The sequence below is a fragment of the Colobus angolensis genome, unplaced genomic scaffold, assembly GCF_000951035.1.
Source record: "Colobus angolensis palliatus isolate OR3802 unplaced genomic scaffold, Cang.pa_1.0 Scaffold461, whole genome shotgun sequence".
Taxonomy (NCBI): domain Eukaryota; kingdom Metazoa; phylum Chordata; class Mammalia; order Primates; family Cercopithecidae; genus Colobus; species Colobus angolensis.
Window position 1 is genome coordinate 794,049 of NW_012118055.1, and position 21,230 is coordinate 815,278.

The following is a 21,230-nucleotide window of genomic DNA, read 5'->3' on the forward strand; positions in this document are numbered from 1 at the left end:
GGAATTCACTTTGTATAAAACTGTGGAGCAGATCTTCACAGAGGGTGGAACATGAGAGTCCAGGAAATGAATAAGAAATTTATAGGGTTGGAGGATGGGAAGCAGGAAGGCAAAACTATGGGAACACAGCTGTGGTTTCAGACTGAATGAGACATTCATTTTAAAAGTTTTTGTCTATAAACTGACTTCTACCAGAAGCTCTTTTGATTTTAAAGTATCAAGCAGAATGTATAAAGTTAACTATGGAAAGTTAATAGGGCAGTACCAGGGTAGCCTTGTTTTACCCATTTCATGTATGATCCCACTTGGGCTGCTGAAAAGGAACTTGGTCCTGGGATGGGTGATGAACATCTATGGTTCACCTGCCTCTGACTGAATTTCAAAATCAAGCGTGATTTGAGAAAACTACCCTCTTGCTTTGGATTCATTCATTCTTTTCTGTTCCATTCATCTAGAAAATCGAGAGTTGAATATTGACATGCAATTTGTGCTGACTCCTTTCCAGAATAAAGACGAGATCTAATTTTTTTAGTTAGTTTAAACATTTCTTTCTAACTCAATGAAACCATTAGAAAGCTGTGCATTTGAACTCTAGTATTTTAGTCATTCATGGAAGTGTTTTTTTTGAGGATTATTATTATTATTATCTATTTTTTATTTTTTTATTATACTCTACGTTATGGGGTACATGTGCACAACGTGCAGATTTGTTACATGTGTATGCTTGTGCCATGTTTCTGTGCTGCACCCATCAACTCATCAGCACACTTCAACTAGTCATTTACAACAGGTATAACTCCCAATGCCAACTCTCCACCCGCTCCCCTCCCCAAAATAGGCCCCATTGTGTGATGTTCCCTTCCAAAGTCCACGTGTTCTCATTGTTCAGTTCACAGCTCTGAGTGAGAACATGCAATGTTTGGTTTTCTGTTCTTACGATAGTTTGCTGAGAAAGTTTTTTGTGATGTGTGAATTCATGTCACAGACTTATACCTTTCTTTCCATGGAGCAGTTTGTTAACACTGTTTTCGTGGAATCTGCAAAGGGATATGTGGGAGCTCATTGAGGCCTAGAGTGAAAAAGGAAATATCCTCAGATAAAAACTAGAAAGATGCTTTTTGAGAAACTGGTTTCTGATGTGTGAATTCACCTCATGAGTTACACTGTTCTTTTCATTGAGCAATTTGCTAACTGCTTTCATGGAATCTGCAAAGGGATATTTGGGAGCACATTGAGGCCTATAGTTAAAAAGGAAATGTCCTCAGTTAAAAACTAGAAACTTTCTGAGAAACTGCTTTGTGATGTGTGAATTCATCAAACACAGTTGCACTATACTTTTCATTGAGCAGTTTGCTAACACTGTTTTCATGGAATCTGCAAAGGGATATATGGGAGCACATTGACGCCTATGGTGAAAAAGGAAACATGCTCAAATAATAAGTAGAAAGAAGCTTCCTGAGAAACTGCTTTGTGATGTATGAATTCATCACACAGAGTTACAGTGTTCTTTTCATTGAGCAGTATGCTAACCCTGTTTTTGAGGAATCTGCAAAGGGACATTTTGCAGTGCATTTAAATTTAAGTGACAAAGGAAATATGCATATATAAGCACTAGAAAGAAGCTTTCTGAGAAACCACTTTGTGACGTGTTAATTCATCTCACAGAGTTACATGATTCTTTTCATTTGGCTGTTTGGTAGCACTGTTTTTGTGGAATCTGAGAAGGGATATTTCATATCACATTGAAGCCTATCTTGACAAAGGAAATAAAATCAGGTAAAAACGAGGAAGAAACATTCTGAGAAAGTTATTTGTAATGTCGAAATTCCTCTCAAAGAGTTAAACCTTTCTTTTCATGGAGCCGTTTGCTAACACTGTTTCGTGGAAACTGCAAAGGGATATTGGGGAGCACAGTGAAGCCTATATTGAAAAACTAAATATCCTCAGATAAAAATTAGAAAGGAATTTTCCGAGAAACTGCCTTGTGGTGTGTTAATTCATTTCAGTATTACACTGTACTTTTCACTGAGTAGTTTGCTAACACTGTTTTCATTGGATCTGAAAAGGGATATCTGGGAGCACATTGAGTCTTATAATGAAAAAGGAAATATCCTCACTAAAAACCAGAAATAAGTTTTCTGAGAAAGTTTTTTTGTGATGTGTGAACTCATCTTACAGCATTACACCATTCTTTTCATTGCGCAGTTTGCTAACACTGTTTTCATGGAATCTACAAAGGAATATTTTAGAGCACATTGAAGCTTAAGGTGAAAAAGGAAATACCCTAATATAAAAACTAGAAAGATGCTTTCTGAGGAAACACTTTCTGATGTGCTAATTCTTGTCACAGTGTTACAGGATTCTTTTCATGGAGCAGTTTGGTAACTCTGTTTTATCAATCTGAGAAGGGATACTTTGGATCACTTTGAAACCTATGATGACAAAGCAAATATCCTCAAATAAAAACTAGAAAGAAGCTTTGTGAGAAAGTTCTTTCTCACATATGAATTCATCTCACAGAGTTACATCTTTCTTTTCATGAAGCAGTTATCTAACACGGTTTTTGTGGAATCTACAAAGAAATATTTGGGAGCACTTTGAGGCCTATAGTGAAAAAGGACATATCCTCAGAAAAAAACTAGAAAGAAGCTTTCTGAAAAACTGCTTTGTGAGGTTTGAATTCATCTGACAGAGTTATACCTCCTTTTCCATGGATCAGTTTGATAGGACAGTTTTTGTGGAATCTGCAAACGAATATTTTGGAGGGCATTGAGGCCTATGGTGGAAAAAGAGACATCTTCAGATAAAAACTAGAAAGAAGCTTTCTGAGAAAGTTCTTTGTGATATTTGAATTCATCTCATAAAGTTACACCTTTCTTTTGATGGAGCAGTTTGATAACACTGTTTTTGTGTAATCTGCAAGGGGATATGTGGGAGTGCATTGAGGCCTATAGTGAAAATAAACGCTAGATAGAAGATTCCTGCCGGGCGTGGTGGCTCAAGCCTGTAATCCCAGCACTTTGGGAGGCTGAGATGGGCGGATCACGAGGTCAGGAGATCGAGACCATCCTGGCTAACACGGTGAAACCCCGTGTCTCTACTAAAAAATGCAAAAAACTAGCTGGGTGAGGTGGCAGGCGCCTGTAGTCCCAGATACTAGGGAGGCTGAGGCAGAAGAATGGCATAAACTCGGGAGGCGAAGCTTGCAGTGAGCTGAGATCCGGCCACTGCACTCCAGCCTGGGTGACAGAGCGAGACTCCGTCTCAAAAAAAAAAAAAGAAGATTCCTGAGAAACTGTTTTGTGATGTGTGAATTCATCTCACAGAGATACATCTTTCTTTTCATGGAGAAGTTTGGTATCACTGTTTTTGGGGAATCTCAGAAGGGATATTTTAAATGTTATTGGAGCCAATGGTGATAATGGAGATATCCTCAGATAAAAACAAAAAGAAGATTCTGAGAAACTTCTTCATGGTGTGTGAATTCATCTCACACAGTTACATCTTTGTTTCCATGGAGCAGCTTTCTAACACTGTTTTAGTGGAATCTACAAAGAGATATTGGAAGGGCTTTGAGGCCTTTAGTGAAAAAACAAATATCCTCACATAAAAATTAGGAAGAAGCTTCGTGAGAAACTGCTTTGTGATGTGTGAATTCATCTCACAGAGTTAGACTGTTCTTTTCATTGAGCAGTTTGCTACCTCTATTTTTGTGGAATCTGCAAAGGGACATTTTGGAGCACACTGAAGCTTTAGGTGACAAAAGAAATATCCTCATTTAAGAACTATAAAGATGCATTCTGAGAAAACGCATTTTGACATGTTAATTCATGTCACAGAGTTACACAATTTTTTTCATTTAGCAGTTTGGTAGCACTGTTTTTGGGGGTTCTGGGAAGGGATAATTTGGATCGCATTGAAGCCTATGGTGACAAAGGAAATATCCTCAGACAATAACCAAAAACGGGCTTTCTGAGAAAGTGGTTTGTGATGAGTGAATTCAACTCAAGGTGTAACACTGTTGTTTTCACTGAGCAGTTTGCTAACACTGTTTCCATGGAATCTCCAAAGGGATGTTTGGGAGCACATTGAGCCCTATGGCAAAATAGGACATATCCTCAGATAAAAACTAGAAAGAAGGTTTTTGAGAAACTGGTTTGTGATGTATGAATTCATCTCACAGTGTTACACTGTTCTTTTCATTGAGCAGCTTGCCCACAATGTTTTCTTGGAATCTCAAACGGAATATTTCAGAGCACGTTGAAGCTTATAGTGACATAGGAAATATAATCATAGAAAAAGTAGAAAGATGCCTTCTGAGAAACTGATTTGTGATGTGTTAATTCATCTCACAGTTACATGATTCTTCTCATGGATCAGTTTGGCATCACTGTTTTCGGGGAATCTGAAAAAGGATGTTTTTAATCACTTTGAAGTCTATGGTGACAAGGGAAATATCCTCAGACAAAAAATACAAAGACGCTTTCTGAGAAATTTCTTTGTGATGTGTGAATTCATCTCACAGAGTTGCATGATTCCTTCCATGGAGCAGTTTGGTAAAACTGTTTTTTGGAAATCTGAGAAGGGATATTTGCGATCGCTTTGAAGCCTATGTTGGCAAAGGAAATACCCTCAGATAAGAACTAGAAAGAAGCATTCTCAGAAAATTCTTTGTGACGTGTGAATTCATCTCACAGAGTTACACTTTCTTTTCATGGAGCCATTTGCTAGCAGTCTTTTCGTGGTGTCTGCAAGGGATATTTTGGAGCAAATTGAGGCCTATGGTGAAAAATAAATATCCTCAGGTAAAAATTGGAAAGAAGCTTTATGAGAAACTGCTTTGTAATGCATGAATCCATCTCATGGAGTTACATGATTGACTTCTTGGAGCAGTTTGCTAACCCTGTATCCATGGAGTCTGCATTAGGATATTTGAGAGTGATTTGAAACATATGGTGACAAACGAAATATCCTCAGACAAAAAACAAGAAGAAGCTTTCTGAGAAACTGCTTTGTGATCTGTGAATTCATCTCACACAGTTACACGATTCTTTTCGTGGATCAGTTAGGTAGCACTGTTTTTGAGGAATCTGAGAAGGGATACTTCGGATAGCATTGAAGACTATGGTGACAAATGAAATATCCTCATTTGAAAACCAGAAAGAAGCTTTCTGAGAAAGTTCTTGGTGATGTGTGAATTCATCTCACAAAGGTACACTATTCTTTTCATGGAGAAGATTCCTAACACTGTTTTCATGGAATCTGCAAAGAGATATTTGGGAGCGTATTGAGACCTATGGTGAAAATGGAAATATCCTCAGATAAAAACTAGAAAGAAGCATTCCGAGAAATTGCTTTGTGATGTGTGAATTCTTCTTACAGATTTACAGTGTTCTGTTCATTGGACAGTTTGCTAACACCATTCTGTTGGAATCTGCAGTGGGATATTTTGAAGTGCATTAAAGCTTATGGTGGCAAAGGAATAATCCTCAGATAAAAACTAGAAAGAAGATTTCTGTAAAAGCACATTGTGATGCGTTAATTCATCTCACAGAATGACACAATTCATTTCATGATCCAGTTTGCTAGCACTCTTTTTGGGGAATCCAAGAAGGGATATTTTGGATAACATTGAAGCCTATGGTGTCAAAGGAAACAACCTCACCTCAGTTAAAAACTAGAAAGAAGTTTTCTGAGAAACTTCTCTGAGAAGTTTGAATTCATCTCATAGATTTACACCTTTCTTTTCGTGGAGCAATTTGCTAACACCATTTTCGTGGAACCTGCAAAGGGATATTTGGGAGTGCATTGAGGCCTTCGGTAAAAAAGGAAACATCCTCAGATAAAAAATAGAAAGAAGCTTTCGGAGAGACTACTTTGTGATGTGTGAATTCATGTCACAGTTCGTCTCACAGAATTGCACTGTTGTTTTCATTGAGCAGTTTGCCAACACTGTTTTCTTGAAATCTGCAATGGGATATTTCTGAGCGCATTCATGCTTATGGTGACAAATTAAATGATATCATATAAAAACTAGAAATAAGCTTTCTGAGAAACTGCTTTTTGATGTGTAAATTCATTCCCCAAGGTTACACGACTCTTTTCATGAATCAGTGAGCTAGCAGTGTTTTGGGGGTGTCTGAGAAGGGATAATTTGGATCACATTGAAGGCTATGAAGACAAAGGAAATATCCTCATATAAAAGCTGGAAAGAAGCTCTGAGAAACCTCTTTGTGATATGTTAATTCATGTCACAGTGTTACACATTTCTCTTCTTAGAGCACTTAGCTATCACTGTTTTCGTGGAATCTGCAGAGGGATATTTGGAAGCACATTGAGCTCTCTGGTGAAAAAGAAATTATCCCAATATAAAAAACTAGAAAGAACCTTTCTGAGAAACTTCTTTGTGATGTGTGAATTCAAATCAAAAGGTTACGCCTTTCTATTCATGGAGCAGTTTGCTATCAATATTTTTGTGTAATCTGCAATGGGATAATTGGGAGCACATTGAGGTCTATGGTGAAAAAGGAAATATCCTCAGATAAAAACGAGAAAGAACTTTTCTGAAAAACTGCGTTATGATGTGTTAATTAATCTCGCAGAGTTACATGATTATTTTCATGCATCAGTTTGGTAGCACTGTTTTTGAGTAATCTGAGAAGGGATACTTTGGATCGCATTGAAGTCTACATTTACTAAGGAAATATCTTCAGATAAAAACTAGAAAGAAGCTTTTGGAGAAACTTCTTTTTGATGTGTGATTTCATCTCACAGTGTTACACCTTTCTTTTCATGGAGTAGCTTTGTAGCACTCTTTTTGAGGTATCTGATAAGGGATACTTCCCTTGTGTGAATTCATCTTATAGAGTTACATTATTCTTTTCATTGAGTAGTTTGATAACACTCTTTTCGTGGAATCTGCAATCTGATATTTCTGTGCTCATTGAAGCTTTTGTTGACAAAGTAAATTTCAATTCTTTTCATGAAGCAGTTTGGTAGCACTGTTTTTCATGCATCTGAGAAGGGATAGTGAAACCTGTGGTGACAAGAAAGTATCCTCAGATGAAAACTAGGAAGAGGCTTTCTAGAAAGTCCTTTGTGATGTGTGAATTCATCTCACAGAGTCACACCTTTCTTTTCATGGAGCAGTTTTCAAATAGTGTTTTCGTGGAATCTGTAAAGGGATATTTCTGAGCCCTGTGAGCCCTATGATGAATAAGGAAATATTCTCAGAAAAAAACTAGAAAGAAGTTTTCTGTGAAACTGCTCTGTGATGTGTAAATTCATCTCACAGAATTACACTGTTCTTTTCATTTACCAGTTTGTTAACACTCTTTTCTTAGATTCTGCAATGGGATATTTCTGAGTGCATTGAAGCTTATGGTGACAAAGGAAATATCCTCATATAAAAACCAGAAAGAAGCATATTGTGAAACCGCTTTTTGATGTGTTAACTCACCTCACAGTGTTACACGATTCTTTCCATGCATCAGTTTGGTAGCACTGTTATTGGGGGATCTGATAAAGCATATTTTTAATCGCTTTGAATCCTATGATGACAAAGGAAATATACTCAGATAAAAACTAGAAAGAAGCTTTCTGAGAAAGAATGTTTCTGTGAATTCATCTCACAAAGTTACACTGTTGTTTTCATGGAGCAGTTTCATAACAGTATTTTCGTGGGATCTGTAATAGGATATTTGGGAGTGTATTGAAGTCTATGGTGACAAATAAAATATCCTAAGGATAACCAAAAATAAGCTTTCAGAGAAACTGTTTTGTGATGTGAGAATTCATCTCATTGATTTACCCATTTCTTTCCTGGAAGCTGTTTGCTAACACTATATCCATGGAATCTGCAGAGGGCTGCTCATGAGCGCATTGAGGCAAACAATGAAAAAGGAAATATCCTCAGAAGAAAATTAGAAAGAAACTTTCTGAGATATTGCTTTGTGATCTGTGAATTCATCTCACAGAGTTACAGGATATTTTTCATGGAGCAGTTTTGTAGCACTGGTCTTGGGGAATCTGAGAAGGGATATTTTGCATCGCATTGTAGCCTATGATGACAAAGGAACTATCCTCAGATCGTATCTAGAAAGAAAATTTCTGATAAACTTCTTTGTGATGTGTGAATTAATCTCAGAGAGTTACATTGTTCTTTCATTGAAAAGTTTGCTAACCCTTTTTTCATGGAATTGAATGCAATATTCCAGAGTGCATTGAGGAAGAGTATGAATAAGGGAATATCCTCAGATATAAAAACAAGAAAGAGTCTTTCTGAGAAAAAACTTTGTGATGTGTGAATTCACCTCACACAGTTACACCATTCCTTTCATGGAGCAGTTTAGTAGCACTGTTTTTTTGGAATCTGAGAAGGGATATTTTGGACTGCATTGAAGCCTAAGGTGATAAAGGAAATATCCTCAGACAAAAACCAAAAAGAATATTTCTGTGAAATGGCTTTGTGATGTGTGAATTCATCTCATAGAGTTACACAGTTGTTTTCATTGAGCAGTTTGGTAACACTGTTTTCTTGGAATATGCAATAGGATATTTTGGAGCTGATTGAAGCCTGTGGTGACAAAGGAAGCATAATCAGATGAAAACTGAAAAGAAGCCTATTGAGAAACTGCTGTGTGTTGTGTCAATTCATGTCACAGAGTTACTCTGTTCTTTTCATTGAGCAGTTTGCAAACACTGTTTTCTTGGAATCTGCAATGGGATATTTCAGAACACATTGAAATTTATGGTGACAAAGGAAATATCTTCACATAAAAACTAGTAAGAAGCTTTCTGAGAAACTGCTTTGTGAAGTGCTAATTCATCTCATTGACATACATGACTCCTTTCATGTATCCGTTTTGTAGCACTGATTCTGGGTAAACTGAGAAGGGATATTTTGGATCATAATGAAAAATTTGGTGACAAAGGAAATATCCTCAGACAAAAACAAGAAATAATTTTTCTGATAAACTGCTTTGTATTTTGTGAATTCATCTAAGAGTCACACGATTTTTTCATGTAGCAGTTTGGTAGCATTCTTTTTGGGGAATCTGAGAAGGGATATTTTGCATCGCATTTCAGCCTACAGTGATAAAGTAATTATCCTCAGATAAAAACTGGAAAGAAGCTTTCTGAGAAAGTTCTTTGTGATGTGTGAATAAACCACACAGACTTACACCATTCTTTTCATGGAGCACTTTGCTAACACAATTTTTGTGGAATTTTCAAAGACATATTTGGGGAGCGCATTGTGGTCTACAGTGAAAAAGGAAACATCCTCATAGAAAACCTAAAAAGAAGCTTTCTGAGAAACCACTTTTTGATGCATGAATTCAACTCACAAGGTTACAGTGTTCTTTTCATTGAGCAGGTTTCTAACACTGTTTCCTTGGAGTCTGCAATGGCATATTTCAGAGTGCATTGAAGCTTATTGTGAAAAAGGAAATACTCTTAGACAAAAACTAGAAAAAAGCATTCTGAGAAACTCGTTGGTGATTTGTAAATTCATCTAACAGAGTTACAGGATTCTTTTCATGGATGAGTTTGATAGTGCTGTTTTTGGCAAATCTGAGAAGGGATATTTTGTATTGCAATGAAGCCTATACTGTCAAAGGAAATATCCTCAGATTAAAACTAGAAAGAAGCTTTCAGAGAAACTTCTTTGTGATGTGTGAATTCAGTTCACAGAGTTACAACTTTCTTTTCATGGAGCAGTTTGCTAAAACTCTTTCTGTGGAATCTGCAAAGGGATATTTGAGAGCATATTGAGGCATATGGTTAAAAAGGAAATATCCTCATAGAAAAACTAGAAAGAAGCTTCCTGAGAAACTACTTTGTGATGTGTGAAATCAAGTCACAGAGTTACACTGTTCTTTCTGTTGAGCAGTTTGGTAACACTATTTTCTTGGAATTTGCAATGGCAAATGTCAGTGCACATAGAAGCTTATTGTAAAAAGGAAATAACCTCACACGAAAACTAGAAAGAAGGTTTCTGAGACTGTTTTGTGATGTGTGATTTCATGTCAGAGTGTTACACTGTTGTTTTCACTGAGCAGTTTGCTAACATGGTTTTCTTGAAATCTGCAATGGGATACTGCGGAGCACATTGAAGTTTATGGTTACAAAGAAAATATCCTCATACTGTAGAAAGAAACACTCTGAGAAACTGAAAATATCCTCCCAGTGTAGAAAAAAACACTCTGAGAAACCATTTTGTGATGTGCTAATTCTTCTCAGAGAGGTACAAAATCTTTTCCAAGGATCAATTTGGTGGCACGGCTTTTGGATAATCTGAGAAGGGATACTTTGGATGACATTGAAGACTAAGACGACTAAGGAAATATCCTCAGATAAAACCAGAAAAAAGGTTTCTGAGAAAGTTCTTTTGATGTGTGAGTTCATATCACAGAGATACAACGTTCTTTTCAAGGAGCTGTTTGCTAATACTGTCTTTGTGAAATCTGAAAAGGGATATTTTGGAGACCATAGAGACCTATGGTAAAAAAGGAAATTTCCTCCAATAAAAACTAGAAAGAAGATTTCTTAGAAACTTCTTTGGGATGTGTGAATTCAGCTCACAGAGGTACACTGTTCTTTTCATTTAACAGTCTGCTAACACTGTTTTCTTCGAATCTGTAACAAGATATTTCAGAACGCATTGAAACTTACAGTGACAAAGGAAATATCATCATATAAAAACTAGTAGGAAACGTTCTGAGAAACTGCTATGTGATGTGTTAATTCATCTCACAGAGTTACACTACTGTTTTCATGGATCAGTGTGGTAGCATCGTTTTTGGGTAAACTGAGAAGCGATATTTTTTATTGCATTGAAGAATATGGTGACTAAGGAAATATCCTCAGATTAAAACTAGAAAGAAACTTTCTGAGAAAGTTCTTCATGATGTGAGAAATCATTTCACAGAGTTATAATTTTCTTTTCATGGAGCAGTTTGCTAACACTGTATTCATGGAATCTTCAAAGGGATATTTGGGAGCGTATTGAGGCTTATGTTGAAAAAGGGCATATTCTCAGTCAAAAACCACAAAGAACGTTTCTAAGAAACTGCTTTGTGATGTGTGAGTTCATCTCACAGAGTTCCACTTTTGTTTTCATTGAGCAGTTTGGTAACACTCGTTTCTTGGAATCTGCAATGGGATGTTTCAGAGCGCATTGAAACCTACAGTGACAAAGTAAATATAATCAGATCAAAATCAAAAAGAAGCCTCTGAGAAGCTCCTTTTTGTTGTGTCAATTAATCTCACAGAGTCACACTGTTCTTTTCATTGAGCAGTTTGCTAACACTGTTTTCTTGGAATCTGCAATGGGATATTTTGCAGCTCATAGAAGCTTATGGTGACAAAGGAAATATCCTCAGAAAACAATGAGAAAGAATTTTTCTGAGAAACTGCTTTATGATTTGTGAATTTATCTCAGAGTTACACGATTCTTTTCATGGAGCAGTTTGGTAGCACTGTTTTTGGTGAATCTGAGAAGAAATATTTTTCATCACATTGAAGCCTATGGTGACAAAGTAAATATCCTCAGATAAAAACTGGAAAGAAGCTTTCTGAGAAAGCTCTTTGTGATGTGTGAATTCACTTAACAGACTTAAATCTTTCTTGTCATGAAGCAGTTTGGTAAAACTGTTTTCATGGAATCTGCAAAGGGATATTTGAGAGTGCATTGAGGACTATGGTGGAAAAGGAAATATCCTCAGATATAAACTAGAAAGGATATTTCTGAGAAACTGCTTTGTGATATGTGAATTCATCTCACAGAGTTACACTATTCTTTTCATTAAGAAGTGTGCTGAAACTGGTTTCTTGTAATCTGAAATGGGATATTTCAGAGCGTGTTGAAATTTATGGTGACAAAGGAAATATCCTCCGATGAAAACTAGAAAGAAGATTTTTGAGAAATTGCTTTGTGATTTGTGAATTCTTCTTACAGAGTCACATGGTTCTTTTCATGGAGCAGTTTGGTAGCAGAGTTTCAGGGAAATCTGAGAAGGGATATTTTGGAACTGGTTAAAGCTGATGGTGACAAAGGAAATATCCTCATATAAAAACTAGAAAGATTCTCCCTGAGAAACCACTTGCAGATGTGTTAATTCATCTCACAGGGACACACAATACTTTTCTTGGATCAGTTTGATAGCACTGTTTTTGGGGAATCTGAGAAGTCATATTTTGGATCACATTGATGTCCAAGGTGACTAAGCAAATATCCTCATATAAAAACTAGAAAGATGTTTTCTGAGAAACTGCTTTGTGAGATGGGAATTCATCTCACAGAGTTACATAATTCTTTTCATTGAGCAGTTTGGTAACACTGCTTCCTGGAATCTGTAATAGGATATTTGGGAGTGCATTGAAGTCTATGGTGACAAAGGATATATCCTCAGATAAAACCAAAAAGAAACTTTTTGAGAAACTGCTTTGTGATGTGTCAATTCATCTCACCAAGTAACAATATTCTTTTCATTGATCAGTTTGCCACACTGTTTTCTTGGAATCTGCAATGGGATATTTTTGAGTGCATTGAGGCTTATGGTGACAAAGGAAATATCCTCATATAAAAACTAGAGTGAAGTTTTCTGTGAAACTGCTTTGTGATTTGTTAATTCTTCTCACAGATTACACTGTCCCTTTCACTGGGCAGTTTTCTCACACTGTTTTCTTGGAATTTGCAATGAGATATTTCAGAGTGCTTTGAAGCTTATGGTAACAAAGAAAATATTCTCATAAAAAAACTAGAAAGCATATTTCTGATAAACTGTGCTGTGATGTGTTGATTCATATCACAGAGTTACACAATTCTTTTACATGGATCAGTTTGGTAGTACTATTTTTGGTGAATCTGAGGAGGAATATTTTGGATCGCATTGAAGCCTATGGTGACTAAGGAAATATCCTCAGATAAAAACCAGAAATCAGCTTTCTGATAGACTTCTCTGTGATGTATGAATTTATTTCACAGAGTCATGCCTTTATTTTCATTGAGCAGTTTGTTAACACTGTTTTCATCGAATCTGCAAAGGGATAATTGGAGTGCATTGAAGCCTATATTGAAAAAGCAAATATCCTCAGATAAAACCAGAAAGAAGCTTTCTGAGAAAGGACTTTCTGATGTGTAAATTCATCTCACAGTGTTACACCTTTCCTTTCATGCAGCAGTTGGCTTTCACAGTTTTTGTTAATCTCCAATGGGATATTTTGGAGTGCTTTTGGGCCTATGGTGAAAAAGGAAAAATCCTCATATTAAAAATTAGAAAGAAAATTTCTAAGAAATTGCTTTGTGATGTTTGAATTCAACTGATAGAGTTATGCTGTTTATTTCATTGAGCAGTTTGAAATCACTGTATTTTTGGATTCTGCAAAGCGCATTGAGGCAAACAGGAAAAAATGACATATCCTCAGACAAAAAATAGATAGAAGACTTCTGAGACACTGATTTGTGATTCGTGAATTTATCTCACAGAGTTACATGATTCTCTTCATGGAGCAGTTTTTTTGCACTGTTTTTGGAGAATCTGAGAAGGGATTTTTGGATTGCATTGAAGCTGACGTTGACAAAGGAAATATCCTCAGAAAAAAACTAGAAAGAAGCATTCTGAGAAAGTTCTTTGTGATGTGTGAATTCATCTCACAGAGTTACATCTTTCTTTTTGTGGAGCAGCTTGCTAACACAGTTTTTGTGGAATATGCAAAAGGATATTTGGGAGTGAATTGATGCCGATCACAAACAATGAAATATCCTCAGACAAAAACACAAAGAAGCTTTCTGAGAAACTGCTTTGAGATGTGTGAATTCATCTCACAGATTTACACCTTTCTTTTTGTTTAGCAGTTTGCTACAGCTATTTTCATGGAATTTGCAAAGAGATATTCACAAACACATTGATACCTATGATGAAAAAAGACATATCCTCAGACAAAAATCAGAAAGAACCTTTCTGAGAATATGTTTTGTCGTATGTGAATTCACATCACAGAGTTACACTCTTCTTTTCAATGAGAATTGTGCTAACTCTGTTTTCCCGGAATCTGCAATTTGATATTTCCAGGCGCATTTAAGCTTAGGGTGACAAAGGAAATATCCTCAAATAAAAATCACAAAGAAGCTTTCTGCAAAATCATTTTGTGATTCGTGAATTCATCTCATTGATTCACACAAAACTCTTTATGGGGCCATTTGTTAGCACTGTATTTAGGGAATTGAGAAGGGATATTTTGGATGGCATTGAAGCCTATGGTGACAAAGGTAATATAATCAGATAAAAACTAGAAAGAAGCTTTCTTAGAAAGTTTTTGTGATGTGTGAATTTATCTCACAGAGCTACACCTTGCCATTCATGGAGCAGTTTGCTGACACTCTTTTTGTGAAATCTGCAAAGGGATATTTTGGAGCCCATTGAGGCCTAAGTGAAAAAGTAAATATCCTGAGATAAAAACTAGAAGGAGGCTTTATGATAAACTGCTTTGTGATGTGTGAACTCATCTCACAGTGTTACATTGTTCTATTCAATGAGGCAGTTTGCTAAAACTGTTTTCTTTTAATCTGCAATATGATATTCTGTAGAGCATTGATGCTTACAGTGAGAAAGGAAATATCCTCATATAGATACTACAAAGATGCTATCTGAGAAACAGCTTTGTGATGTGTTAATTCATCTCACAGAGTTACACAATTGCTTTCAAGGAGCCTTTTGGTAGCACTGTTTTTAGGGAATCTGAGAAGCAATATCTTGTATCACATTGAAGCCTATGGTGACTAAGGAAATATCATCAGATAAAAATTAGAAAGAACCTTTCTGAGAAAGTTCTTTTTGATGTGTGAATTCATCTCACAGAGTCAGACCTTTATTTTCATAGAGAAGTTTGCTAACACTGTTTTCGTGGAATCTGCAAGTGGATATTTGGGAGGGCCCTGAGACCTATAGTGAAAAAAATACATACACAAATAAATACTAGAAAGAAGCTTTCAGAGAAACTGCCTTGTGATGTGTGAATTCAGCTCACAGAGTTACACGATTGTTTTCATGGAGCTGTTTGGTAGCACTGTTTTTGGGGAATTTGAGAAGGGATATTTTGGATCACATTGAAACCTATGGTGACAAAGGAAATATCCTTACATAAAAACTAGAAGGAAGATTTCTGAGAGAGTTCTTTGTGATGTGTGAATTCATCTCACAGAGATGCACCTTTCTTTTCATGAAGCAGTTTGCTAACACTGTTTTTGTGGAATCTGCAAAGGGATATTTGAGTGCATGTTGAGGTCTGTAGTGAAATAAAAAATATCCTCAGACAAAAAGTAGTAAGAAGCTTTTTCAGAAATTGGTTTGTGATGTGTGAATTAATCTCACAGAGTTACACTGTTCTTTTTCATTGAGCGGTTTGTTAACACTGTTTTCTTGGAATCAGCAATGGGATATTTTGGAGCGCATTGAAGCTTATGGTGACAAAGGAGATATCCGCATGTAAAACCTAGAAAGAAGCTTTCTGAGAAACCGCTTTGTGATGGATTAATTCATATCAGAGAATGACATGATTCTTTTCATGGATCAGTTTGGTAGCACTGTTTTTCAGGAATCTGAGAATGGATATTTTCGATCACATTAAAGCCCATGAGGACAAAGTAAATATCAGATAAAAACTAGAAAGAAGATTTCTGAGAAAGTTCTTTGTGGTGCTTGAATTCATCTCACAAGGTTACACCTTTCATTGAGCAGTTTGCTGACACTCTTTGTGGAATCTGCAAATGGATATTTTGGAGTTCATTGAGGCCTATGGTTAAAAAGTAAATATCCTCAAATAAAAACTAGAAAGAAACTTTATGAGAAACTTCTTTGTGATTTTTGAATTCATGTAACAGAGTTACACTGTTCTTTTCATTGAGCAGTTTGCTAACACTCTTTTCTTGGAATCTGAAATGGGATATTTCCGAGTGCATTGAAGTTCATGGTGACAAAGGATATATCCTCAGACAAAAAGTAGAAAGATGTTTTCTAAGAAACTACTTTGTGATTCTTGAATTCATCTCATTGATTTACACAAAGCTTTTCATGGAGCACTTTGGTAGCCCTGTTTTTGGGGAATTTGAGAAGGGATATTTTGGATCACTTTGAAGCCTATGGTGACAAAAGAAATATCATCAGATAAAAACAAGAAAGAATCTGTCTTAGAGAGTTTCTGTGATGTGTGAATTCATCTCAGAGAACTACACCTTTCTTTTCATGGAGCAGTTTTCTGATACAGTGTTTGTGGAATCTGCAAAGGGATATTTCGAGCCCTATGAGGCTTATAATGAATAAATAAATATCCTGAGATAAAAACTAGAAGGAGGCTTTCTGAGAAACTGCTTTGTGATGTGTGAATTCATCACACAGACTTACACCTTTCTTTTCATTGAGCAGTTTGCTAAGACTGTTTTCTTGGAATGTGCAATGGGATGTTATGTAGTGCATTGAAGATTATGGTGACAAAGGAAATATCCTCATATTAAAACTAGAAAGAACCTTTCTGAGAAACTGCTTTGTGTTGTGTTAATTCATCTCACAGAGATACACAATTCATTTCACGGATCAGTTTGTCATCCCTGCTTTTGTGATATTAGAGAAGGGATATTTGAGAGTGCATGGAAGCTGATGGTGGAAAAGAAAATATCCCAAAATAAAAACTAGAAAGAAGCTTACTGTGAGATTTCCTTGAGATGGGTGAATTCATCACACAGCATTACCTCTTTATTTTCTTTGAGCAGTTTGGTGGCACTGTTTTTATGGAATCTGCAGAGGGATATTCGGGAGACCCAGGGGCCTATGGTGAAAAAGGAAATAACTTCACATAAAATTTGGAGAGAAGCTTTTTAAGAAGCTGTTTTGTGATATGTGTATTCATCTCATAGTGTTTAACCTTTTTCTTGATTGAGCAGTCCATCATCACTGTTTTTGTGGTCCCTGAGAAGAGTTATTTAGGAGCCCATTGAGGCCTATAATGACAAAGAAAGTATAATCAGACAAAAAACTAAAAGAAGCTTTCTGAGAAACTGCTTTGTGATGTGAGAATTCATCTCATGGATTTACACCTTTATTTTCATGGAACAGTTTTTTAATAATATTTTCATGGAATCTGCAAAGGGATATTCACAAGCAAATTGGGGCTAATGGTCAATAAGGACATTAACTCCGAAAACAAAAGTAGAAAGAAGATTTCTGAAAACTGCTTTGTGATTTTTGAATTCATCTCAAAGAGTTACATGATTCTTTTCATGGAACAGTTTGGTAAACCTGTTTTTTGGGAATCTGAGAAGGAATATTTTGGATCACATTTAAGCCTGTGGTGACAAAGGAAATATCCTCAGATAAAATCTAGAAAGAAATTTTCTGAGAAACTTCTTTGTGATGTGTGAATTAACCTCACAGAGTTACACCGTTCCTTTCATGGAGAAGTGTGCTAACACACTCTATGTGGAATCTGCGATGGGACATTGCGGATCACATTGAGGCCTATGGAAAAAAAGTAAATATTCTCAGATAAAATCTAGAAAGAAATTTCTGAGAAGCAAATTTTGGATGTGTGAATTCATCTCACAGAGGTACACTGTTGTTTTCATTGAGCAGTATGATAGCACTGTTTTTTGTGGAATCTGCAATAAGATATCTGGGAGTGCATTGAAGCCTAAAGTGACAAAGGAAATATCCGAAGGAAAAAAAACAAAAGGAAGCTTTCTGAGAAACTTCTTTGTGATGTCTTAATGCAACTCACAGACTTACACCTTTCTTTTTGTGGAGCAGTTTACAAACACTATTTTCATGGAATCTGCAAGGGGATATTTACGAGTGCATTGAGGCAAATGACGAAAAAGGAAATATCCTCAGACAAAAACTAGAAAGAAGATTTCTGAGAAACAGTCATGTGATGCTTGAATTCAACTCACAGAGTTACACCGTAATTTTCATGGAGATGATTGGCAGCACTGTTTTGGGGAATCTGAAAAGGAATATATTGGATCACGTTGATGTCTATGGTGAAAAAGGAAATATCCTCCGATAAAAACTACAAGGAAATGTTCTAAAAAAATTCGTTGTGATGTGTGAATTCAACTTACAGAGTTATACCTTTCTTTTCATTGAGCAGTTTGCAATCCTTTTTGTGGAATCTGCAAAGCGATATATGGGAGTGCATTGAGGTCTACGGTGAAAAAGGAAATATACTCATAAAAAAAATTAGAAAGATTTCTGAGACACTACTTTTGGATGTGTGAATTCAAGTCACAGAGATACACAGTTGTCTTCATTGAGGAGTTTGATAACACTGTTTTCATGGAATCTGCAATAGCATATTTGGGAGCACACTGAAGAATATGGTGACAAAGGAAATATCCCCAGACAAAAACCAGAAAGAAGCTTTCTGATAAACTGTTTTGTGATGTGAGAATTCATCTCACAGAGATACACCTTTCTTTTCATAGAGCAGTTTGCTAACACTCTTTTCATGGAATCTGCAAACGGATATTCATGAGCACATTGAGGCCTATGGTGAAAAAGGGACTATCCTCAGACAAAAAACTAGAAGGAAGGTTTCTGAGAAACTGCTTCATGATTTGTGAATTCAACTCACAGTGTTACATGATTCTTTTCTTGTAGCAGTTTGGCAGCACTGTTTTTGGGGAATCTGAGAAGGGATAATTTGGATCTCATTGAAGCCTATGGTGACAAAGGAAATATACCCAGATAAGAGTTAGAAAGAAGGTTTTTGAAAAAGTTCTTTGTGACATGTGAATTCATCTCACAGAGTTACACCTTTCTTTTCATGGAGAATTTTGCTAACACTGTTTTCGTGCAATCTGCAAAGGGGTATTTGGGAGCAAGTTGAGGCCAATCATGAAAAAGGAAGTATCCTCAGACAAAAACCAAGAAAAAAGCTTACTGAGAAACCTCTTTATGATGTATGAATTCATCTCACGGAGTTACACTGTTATTTTCATTGAACAGTTTGCTACCAATGTTTTCTTGGAATCTGCAATCTAATATTTCAGAGAACATTGAAGCTTAGGGTGACGAAGGAAAATAACCTCATATAAAAACTAGAAAGAAGGTTTCTTAGAAACTGTTTTGTGATGTTCAACTCATCTCAAAGAGTTACAGGATTCTCTTCATAGATCAGTTTGGTAGCACTGTTTTGGGGAATCTGAGAAGGGATATACTGGATTGCTTTGATGAATATGGTGACAAACGAAATATTCTCAGATAAGAACTAGAAAGGAACTTTCTGACCAAGATAAAAACCAGAAAGAAGTTTCTGACAAACTGCTTTTTGATGACGGAATTCACCTCACAGAGTTACACTGTTCTTGTCCTTGAGCAGTTTGCTAACATTTTTTCTTGGAATCTGCAATGGGATATTTTGAATCAATTGAAGATTATGTTGATAAAGGAGATGTCATTATATAAAAAGTAGAAGGAAGCTTTCTGAGAAACTGCTTTGTGATGTGTTAATTCATCTCACAGAGTTACATGATTCTTTACATGGATTGGTATGGTAGCACAACTTTTGGGGAATCCGAAAAGGAATATTTTGGATTGCATTGAAGCCTAAGGTGACAAACGAAATATCCTCAGATAAGAACTGGAAAGAAGGTTTCTGAGAAAGTTCTTTGTGATGTGTGTATTCATCTCACAGGGTTACACCTTTCTTTTCATGGATAAGTGTGTTAACAGTGTTTTCTTGGAATCTGCTAAGGGATTTTTGGGATTACTTTGAGGCCTACGGTGCAAAAGGTAATACCCTCAGATAAAAAGTAGAAAGAAGCTTTCCGAGAAACTGCTTTGTGATGTGTGAATTCATCTCACAGAGTTACACTGTTTTTTTCATTGAGCAGTTTGCTAACAAAATTTTCTTGGAATCTGCAATGGTATATTTCAGAGTTCATTGAAGCTTATGGTGAAAAAGAAAATATCCTCCAGAGGGTGGAGCAAGATGGCCAAATAGGAACAGTTCCAGTCTCCAACTCCCAGCGCGAGTGACACAGAAGACTGGTGATTTCTGCATTTTCAACTGAGATACTGGGGTCATCTCACTGGGGACTGCCAGACAATCCGTGCTTGTCAGCTGCTGCAGGCCGACCAGCGAGAGCTGAAGCAGGGCGAGGCATTGCCTCACCTGGGAAGTGCAAGGGGGAATGGAATCCCTTTTTCTAGTCAGGCGAACTGAGACACATAACACGTGGAAAATCAGATAACTCCCACCCCAATGCTGCACTTTAAGCAAACGGGCACACCAGGAGATTATACCCACACCTCGCTGGGAGGGTCCAACAGCCACGGAGCCTCCTTCATTGCTAACACAGCAGTCGGCGATCTAACCGCAAGGCAGCAGTGAGGCTGGGGGGAGGGGCGCCCACTATTGCTGAGGCTTAAGTAGGTAAACAAAGCCGCTGGGAAGCTTGAACTGGGTGGAGCCCACAGCAGCTCAAGGAAACCTGTCTGTCTATGTAGACTCCAACTCTGGGACAGGGCACAGCTAAACAACAACAGGGGAAGCAGCAGAGGCCTATGCAGACGTGAATGACTCTGTTTGACACCTCTGAAGAGAGCAGTGGATCTCCCAACACGGAAGTTGAGATCTGAGAACGGACAGACTGCCTGCTCACGTGGGTCCCTGACCCCTGAGTAGTCTCTCTGGGAGACAACCCACACTAGGGGCAGTCTGACACCCCACACCTCACAGGGTGGAGTACACCCCGAGAGGAAGCTTCCGAAGTAAGAATCAGACAAATACACTCGCTGTTGAGCAATATTCTATCTTCTGCAACGTCTGCTGCTGATACCCAGGCAAACAGAGTCCGGAGTGGACCTCAAGCAATCTCCAACAGACCTAGAGTGGAGGGTCCTGACTATTAGAAGGAAAACTATCAAACAGGAAGAACACTTATACCAAAACACCATCAGTACGTTACCATCATCAAAGACCAGAGGCAGATAAACCCAGAAGGATGGGGAAGAAGCAGGGCAGAAAAGCTGGAAATTCAAAAAATAAGAGCACATCTCCCCCTGCAAAGGAGTGCAGCTCATCACCAGGAATGGATCAAAGCTGCTCAGAGAATGACTTTGACGAGAGGAGAGATGAAGGCTTCAGTCAATCAAACTTCTCAGAGCTAAAGGAGGAATTACATACCCAGCGCAAAGAAACTAAAAATCTTGAAAAAAGAGTGGAAGAATTGA

The 21,230-nt window shown here is 37.1% G+C and overlaps 1 pseudogene across 1 annotated transcript in view; it reads right to left on the reverse strand.

The window, feature by feature from the left end:
* Window positions 1–424: 424 nt before the first annotated feature.
* The window catches only part of LOC105523418, a 33,627-nt pseudogene continuing 12,821 nt past the window's right edge, over window positions 425–21,230 (reverse strand). The window contains exon 2 of the transcript XR_001003598.1: window positions 425–451. The product of XR_001003598.1 is annotated as an interleukin enhancer-binding factor 2-like (transcript). The remainder of the gene's footprint in view (window positions 452–21,230) is intronic.